Below are 6,207 nucleotides of genomic sequence, written 5' to 3'. Positions count from 1 at the left end.
CTCAAAATCTATGACAATGTTTTGTATTACTTATGAGGGTACTAACTGGACAGTTACTTCTGCGGCTCTCGGGCTTATTCCTGAGAGGAAAATAAAAATAATATAAGATAAAGCTTCCTGATCCCAAGGAGTTTATAATCTGCCACCTGCACTATTGCAATATTCTTCTTACTGGTCTCTTGTGTTTAATCTTATTTTCTTTTAATCCAATATATCCCTAATTAAAGTCATTTATGTCCCATTTATTATCATTCTTACATCATGTCCCACACCCTAGCTCAACCTTGGATACCCTATCCGTGTATCGTCTGCACAATTACACACTTGTTTCTTTAAATTGGTTCTTGTTTTGCTCAACTTTATTGAAAATGATTTTTTAATATTATTATCACTGGAAAATCAGTATCGCTTGCCATAAGATATAAAAATAATACAATGAAAACAAAACTACATTATTTAATCTTGGCTAGATATTGCTGGTTTTTGAAGGTTCTGAGTTTGAGGCCCTGCTCTTTGATAAAAAGGGAGATTAGTCTTGCAGAGTATTAAAGACATACTAGCAACAAACTGATCATTTCTCTTTGGCTTAATCGAGCAGACTAAGAGAGAATCGAAAAAATAATATCCCTCTCACTATTAGAGCCAATACAATTTAATTCCTCTGTTGCACACCACTGAGAACCAACTTCTACACCGGGTGATATCGTTCATCTTGAGTACCACACACCTGTAAACACTGCTGTGATCCATTCTTTGCATAGCTGTCAGAATGATCTAACATATTGCTGTTATCTTTTCTCTCTTATTCAGAATCCTTCAATGACTCTTCGTTACCTAAGGAGAAAAAAACTTAGTTCCTTATGATGGGATGCTTAGCCTACTTCTCCATCCTTAACTTTTGTCATCCTCCTCTTTAACTTTATATTCCACAAATACTAATCTATGTGCAGATCCCAGAATGTACCATGTACATCATGTTTCTGTGCCTTTGCCTTTGAACATGTTTTTCCTTCTACCTAGTATGTTGTTCATCAACTATCCATTTTTATCACCTTCCATTTCCCTTTTCTGCTTATTTTTATTAATTCACTTGTTCTATTCACACACAACAACAAGTACTACTACAGCCTTGCTTCTGAAAGCACTTGCCTGTTCTTTCTAGGGGATCTTCCTCTACTGCCTTCAACCATGTGATTCCAGCAGGGCCTGACAAATTCTCACATGACTCCACACATTCCTGACCATAGCTGATTGGCCCTTGGGCATCCAAACCAAGGTGAACCAATCAGAGCTCCTGAGAATTTCCTGCTAGGAGAGGAAAAATGGAGCCACTCTTTATAAGTTTAAAGAGAGAAACAGAGGCAAACAGAGACTCTCCATTACATTCGTGGTATAGATCAGCTATTTTCTTGCCCTTCCTTCTTTGGGGTCATTTAACTTTCCTTTTTATTTTATGAGAATTTATTTTATAAATTCCAATATTCTTACAGTAAGGTCCCCTTTTTTCTAAACTACTTTGAGCCAATGTCTTAACACATTCCTAATCATCCATCACCCTCCAGGTCCCAACACAAATGCTGACCTGACCCCTCCAAACTATCAAAGGTGTCCCCTCGTCTTATGCCCCCTCTGCATTTTTTAACACCAGACTCCCTCCCCCACCCCACCCCCACACACACACCTTTAGCAATTATCCCAGTAATCTTGACATTTTTTGTGTGGAGAATAGTGTGTTCTGTCCCTTTGCCTGTTTTGATTATTCCATGTATCACCTCTGAGCGGAGCGAAAGTTTACAGCATGTGTTAGTCTGATTTGAATTGCTATAATGGAATACCTGAGACTAAGACTAGGTAATTTGTAAAGAAAAAAAACTTATTTCCCTTTCAGTTCTGCAGACTGTACAAACATGGCACCAACATCTGTTCTGGTCAGGGCTTCAGGAAGCTTCTAGTCAAGGCAGAAGAAGGATGTGTCTCTCACATGGCAAGAACAGGAGCAAGAGAAAGAGGAGGAGTCAGACCCTTAAACAACCGGCTCACCCTTCTGAACTAATAAATTCTCTAATTATCATGGGGAGGGCACCAAACCATTCATGAGGGATCTTCCCCTATGACCCAAACAACTCCCACTTGGCTCCACCCCCAACACTGGAGACCAAACATCCAGAGCACAACAACTTATTGACATTATTCTCTAATACGCTGCTATTTAGTAATATCTTCCCTGGGAAGATTTTTTTTTTTTTAAACTAAGCTTAATTCTGAAAAAGACTTTAAGAATCTATCAACTAGAAGGATCTCTCCTATGTTGCCCTTCCAGGATGGAATTACAAATGTTGAGTTTCATGACTTTGACCCCACAAATAGCACCCACCAAGGTAGAGGCATGACCTAGGGATGAAGGCAGAACCTGAGGACCCATAGGGAGGAGGGTCAAAGCAAAAGGGAGATCTGAGAAAGAGGAAATCCTGGAAGTCCCATCTATTATTGAATCTCTATGAATTAAAAGGCAACTCCATGAAAAAAGTAAAGAAATATTTTCTGCCGTTCACAATTTACATCTGTGATCACACTTTGCTGAATAAGATTAAATTCTTTTAGGAAAATGATCAAACCTTTGTACCCCAGGTGTTTGTTACTAGGCATCACAAAGAAGTCACATCTGTTTGCATGTTTATCTCATTTCTAAACTTTAGAAGAAGAGATTCTTTCGGCCTTTGTATATTGGGCTTCTTATATAGGACTTGGCATGTAGCCTACCCTTGAGTTAGTCTGTACTGCTTTTACCTATATTTTTTAGGAATGCTTTCCAGCTGCAAGTATCAGAATAACCAGCTATAGTAGCTTACAAAGTAAAGACATTTAATTAGCTGACAGAGTCTGGATGTTAGCAGTTCCAGACCCAAACTCTTTCTGCTTTCCCATCCTACATGATTTGGCTCTTTATCTTAGGCTTGTTGCCTTATGGTTGCGAAATGGTTGCCACAGCTCCAGGCATCTCATCAAGGAAGGAAGAAAGAGGACTGGGCTGGAAAAGAGGTTTTCCTTTATATAAAAGAGGAAAATCTTTCTTAAAAACCTCATCCTCAACTGGTAAACTTTCTCTTACATATCATTGACTAGAACTAAATTGCATGGCCATGCCTAGCTGCAAGAGAGGCTAGGAAAACTAGTCTAGTGTCAGACTTTTCCAGCTGAAGAGTAAAAATATTATTACCAGTATTACTCTTCAACCAGACAGATAAGTCCCTGGTCCAGGCTCTGGGCCCTAGGGGTCCTATGCTTTGGAATCCCTTAGTCACAACTTTCCTCTTTGGTTTCTGAGACCAGCTGGGTCTGCCAGTGCTATCTGGATGAGTGACACTGAGCCTAGATCAAGACCCAAGCACACCCCCCCTCACCCCTGTTCCCATTTCTCCACATCAGGGCACTTCTGGACCCTTTACCCCTGACATGGAACTGACTAGAGCCTCCCCCGAGGAGCTCTTGGATTCATACCTATTGGATCTTTTTGGTATCCTATGGATGGATCCTCTCAGGAGGACCACTTAGAGCATGGATTTCCTCACTAGCCAGTGCACTATTTATTTTATGCAATTGCACCAGATTAAGCTACCACATTGGTGCTGGCACATTGATGTTGGGTGATTCTCACTCACATCACACAAAGGATGAAGTCAGGGCTCTGGGATACTGACACTGCTAACTTTTTTTTTTTTTTGTAGAGACAGAGTTTCACTTTATTGCCCTCGGTAGAGTGCCATGGCCACAGCTCACAGCAACCTCCAACTCCTGGGCTTAGGCAATTCTCTTGCCTCAGCCTTCCGAGTAGCTGGGACTACAGGCGCCTGCCACAACGCCCAGCTATTTTTTTGTTGCAGTTTGGCTGGGGCTGGGTTTGAACCCGCCACTCTCAGTATATGGGGCCAGCGCCCTGCTCACTGAGCCACAGGCGCCGCCCGACACTGCTAACTTTTGATGTGAATTGCATGTACAGGTCCACCCATTGGTTTTGACTAGCCATATTCCAATTGCAGTGTCACCTTTGATCTACTTGAAGGGTACCTGGGTAGGCAGCAGGCATCCTTACCTGTATTAGTACTCTGGGCAGTTACCTCTTCTCTCTGTGGGCACCCCACCAATCCCCTAGAGGGGCAGCCATGCCTATGTTCCCTCAGGACTTCCAGGCCATTGCTCTGCACTGCCAACAAGCCTTTCTGGTCCATGTCCCTGCTTACCTCTTCTCAGTGGGCCAACATCATACTCTTCCTGTCAAGCTTAATCTGAGTGGCTGAGGGATGGACAGTCCTTGCTTGAATGAGACTTCTCTTCTTGTCCATCTTATCATCCACCACTGTGGCAACATGGGAGGCAGGTACACCTTCTGGGAATGCATTGATTATGCCCTAAAGAGCTTAGGAGAAGACCTGGTTAGAAGTTGTGTTGTTCCACCTTGATCATGTTGTGAGATTCAAATTAGATGTACACTGGAGAATCCTTTCTAGTCTACACAGTTGTGTACAAGTATTAACTACTTCATTAGTCCCACTGACAGATTTAAAAAGTGAGAAAGAGGAAGATTAAATAATGATCATGACACAGAGACCCCTGAGAGTGTTGCTGAGAAGGAGAGCTCTGATTTCAGATGGCCTGGAGTTGATCCTCAACTCTGCCAGCTCCTAGCTGTGTGATCCTGGGTTAGGAATTATTTTGAATTTATTTAAAATCCAAAACATGTGGAGAGTAGGGAACACTTTTACACTGTCGGTGAGACTGCAAACTAACACAGCATCTTTGGAAACAAGTATGGAGAACCTCAAAGAACTCAAATTAGTCCTTCTATTTGATCCTGCATTACCATTACTAGGAATCCACCCAGAAGAAAAAAAATTATTTTATCATAAAGACATTTGCACTAGATTGTTTATTGCAGCTCAATTTAAAATTGCCAAGCTGTGGAAACAACCCAAGTGGCCATCAACCCATGAATGGATTAATAAACTGTGATAGATGTGTACCATGGACTACTATTCAGCCATTAAAAAAGATGGAGACTTTAACATCTTTTGTATTAACTCAGATGGAGTTGAAACACATTCTTCTTAGTAAAGTATCACAAGAATGGAAAAGCAAATATCCAATATACGCAATACTAATATAAGGCCAGAAAATTAACTAATACATGCTCCTACAAGAGAAAAACTCAATTCAATTCAAGTTGGGGGGAGGAGGTAGAAGAGAGAAGGAAGAGAGATCAGTGTGCTTCCACTTAGTGGGCATCAAGTAAGGGGATATGGCACCCCTCCTGGGCAGAGGACACAACTACAACAAGGACATTACCTAACAAATGCAAACATTGTAGCCTAATTGTTTATACCCTCATTGATCTGAAATAAAAGATTAAGGACGGGTGAAAAAGTAAAATAAAATACAACAAAAAGTTTGCTTTTAAATACCCAATTGGCTTTTATTCAAAGGGCCTGCATTTTAGTGATTGAAAAAGGAAAAAAAAAAAAAAGGGCGGCGCCTGTGGCTCAGTTGGTAAGGCACCGGCCCCATATACCAAGGGTGGCGGGTTCAAACCCGACCCCGGCCAAACTGCAACCAAAAAAAGTAGCCGGGCATTGTGGCGGGCACCTGTAGTCCCAGCTACTTGGGAGGCTGAGGCAAGAGAATCGCTTAAGCCCAGGAGTTGGAGGTTGCTGTGAGCTGTGTGAGGCCACGGCACTCTACCGAGGGCCATAAAGTGAGACTCTGTCTCTACAAAAAAAAAAAAAAGAAAAAGGAAAAAAAGGATACAGAGATATACTTCTGTCTTTGTGTCTTTGCCTCTGCTGTTCCCTTTGTCCATGAATTCCTCCTTTCTGACCCATAAACATCACCAAATATTGTCCATTCTCTCCAGCAGTCAGGATCATTTGGACACACTCTTGTCTTTCCAACAAGATCCTTTTTACTCATCTTTGTATTTCCTGACATCCTCAATAAATGTTTTGTTTTGTTTTTTTTTTTTTTTGAGACAGTCTCACTTTGTCACCCTAGGTAGAGTGCCATAGCTCAAGAGCCATGGAGTCACAGCTCACAGCAACCTCAAACTCTTGGGCTCAGGCGATCCTCTTGCCTCAGCCTCTCAAGTAGCTGGGACTACAGGTGGCTCACACCTGTAATCCTAGCCCTCTGGGAGACTGAGGCAGGTGGATTGCTTGA

The sequence above is a fragment of the Nycticebus coucang genome, chromosome 9 (assembly GCF_027406575.1).
Source record: "Nycticebus coucang isolate mNycCou1 chromosome 9, mNycCou1.pri, whole genome shotgun sequence".
Taxonomy (NCBI): Eukaryota; Metazoa; Chordata; class Mammalia; order Primates; family Lorisidae; genus Nycticebus; species Nycticebus coucang.
The sequence above is the reverse complement of the archived record's forward strand: the minus strand, read 5'-3'. Positions refer to the sequence as shown.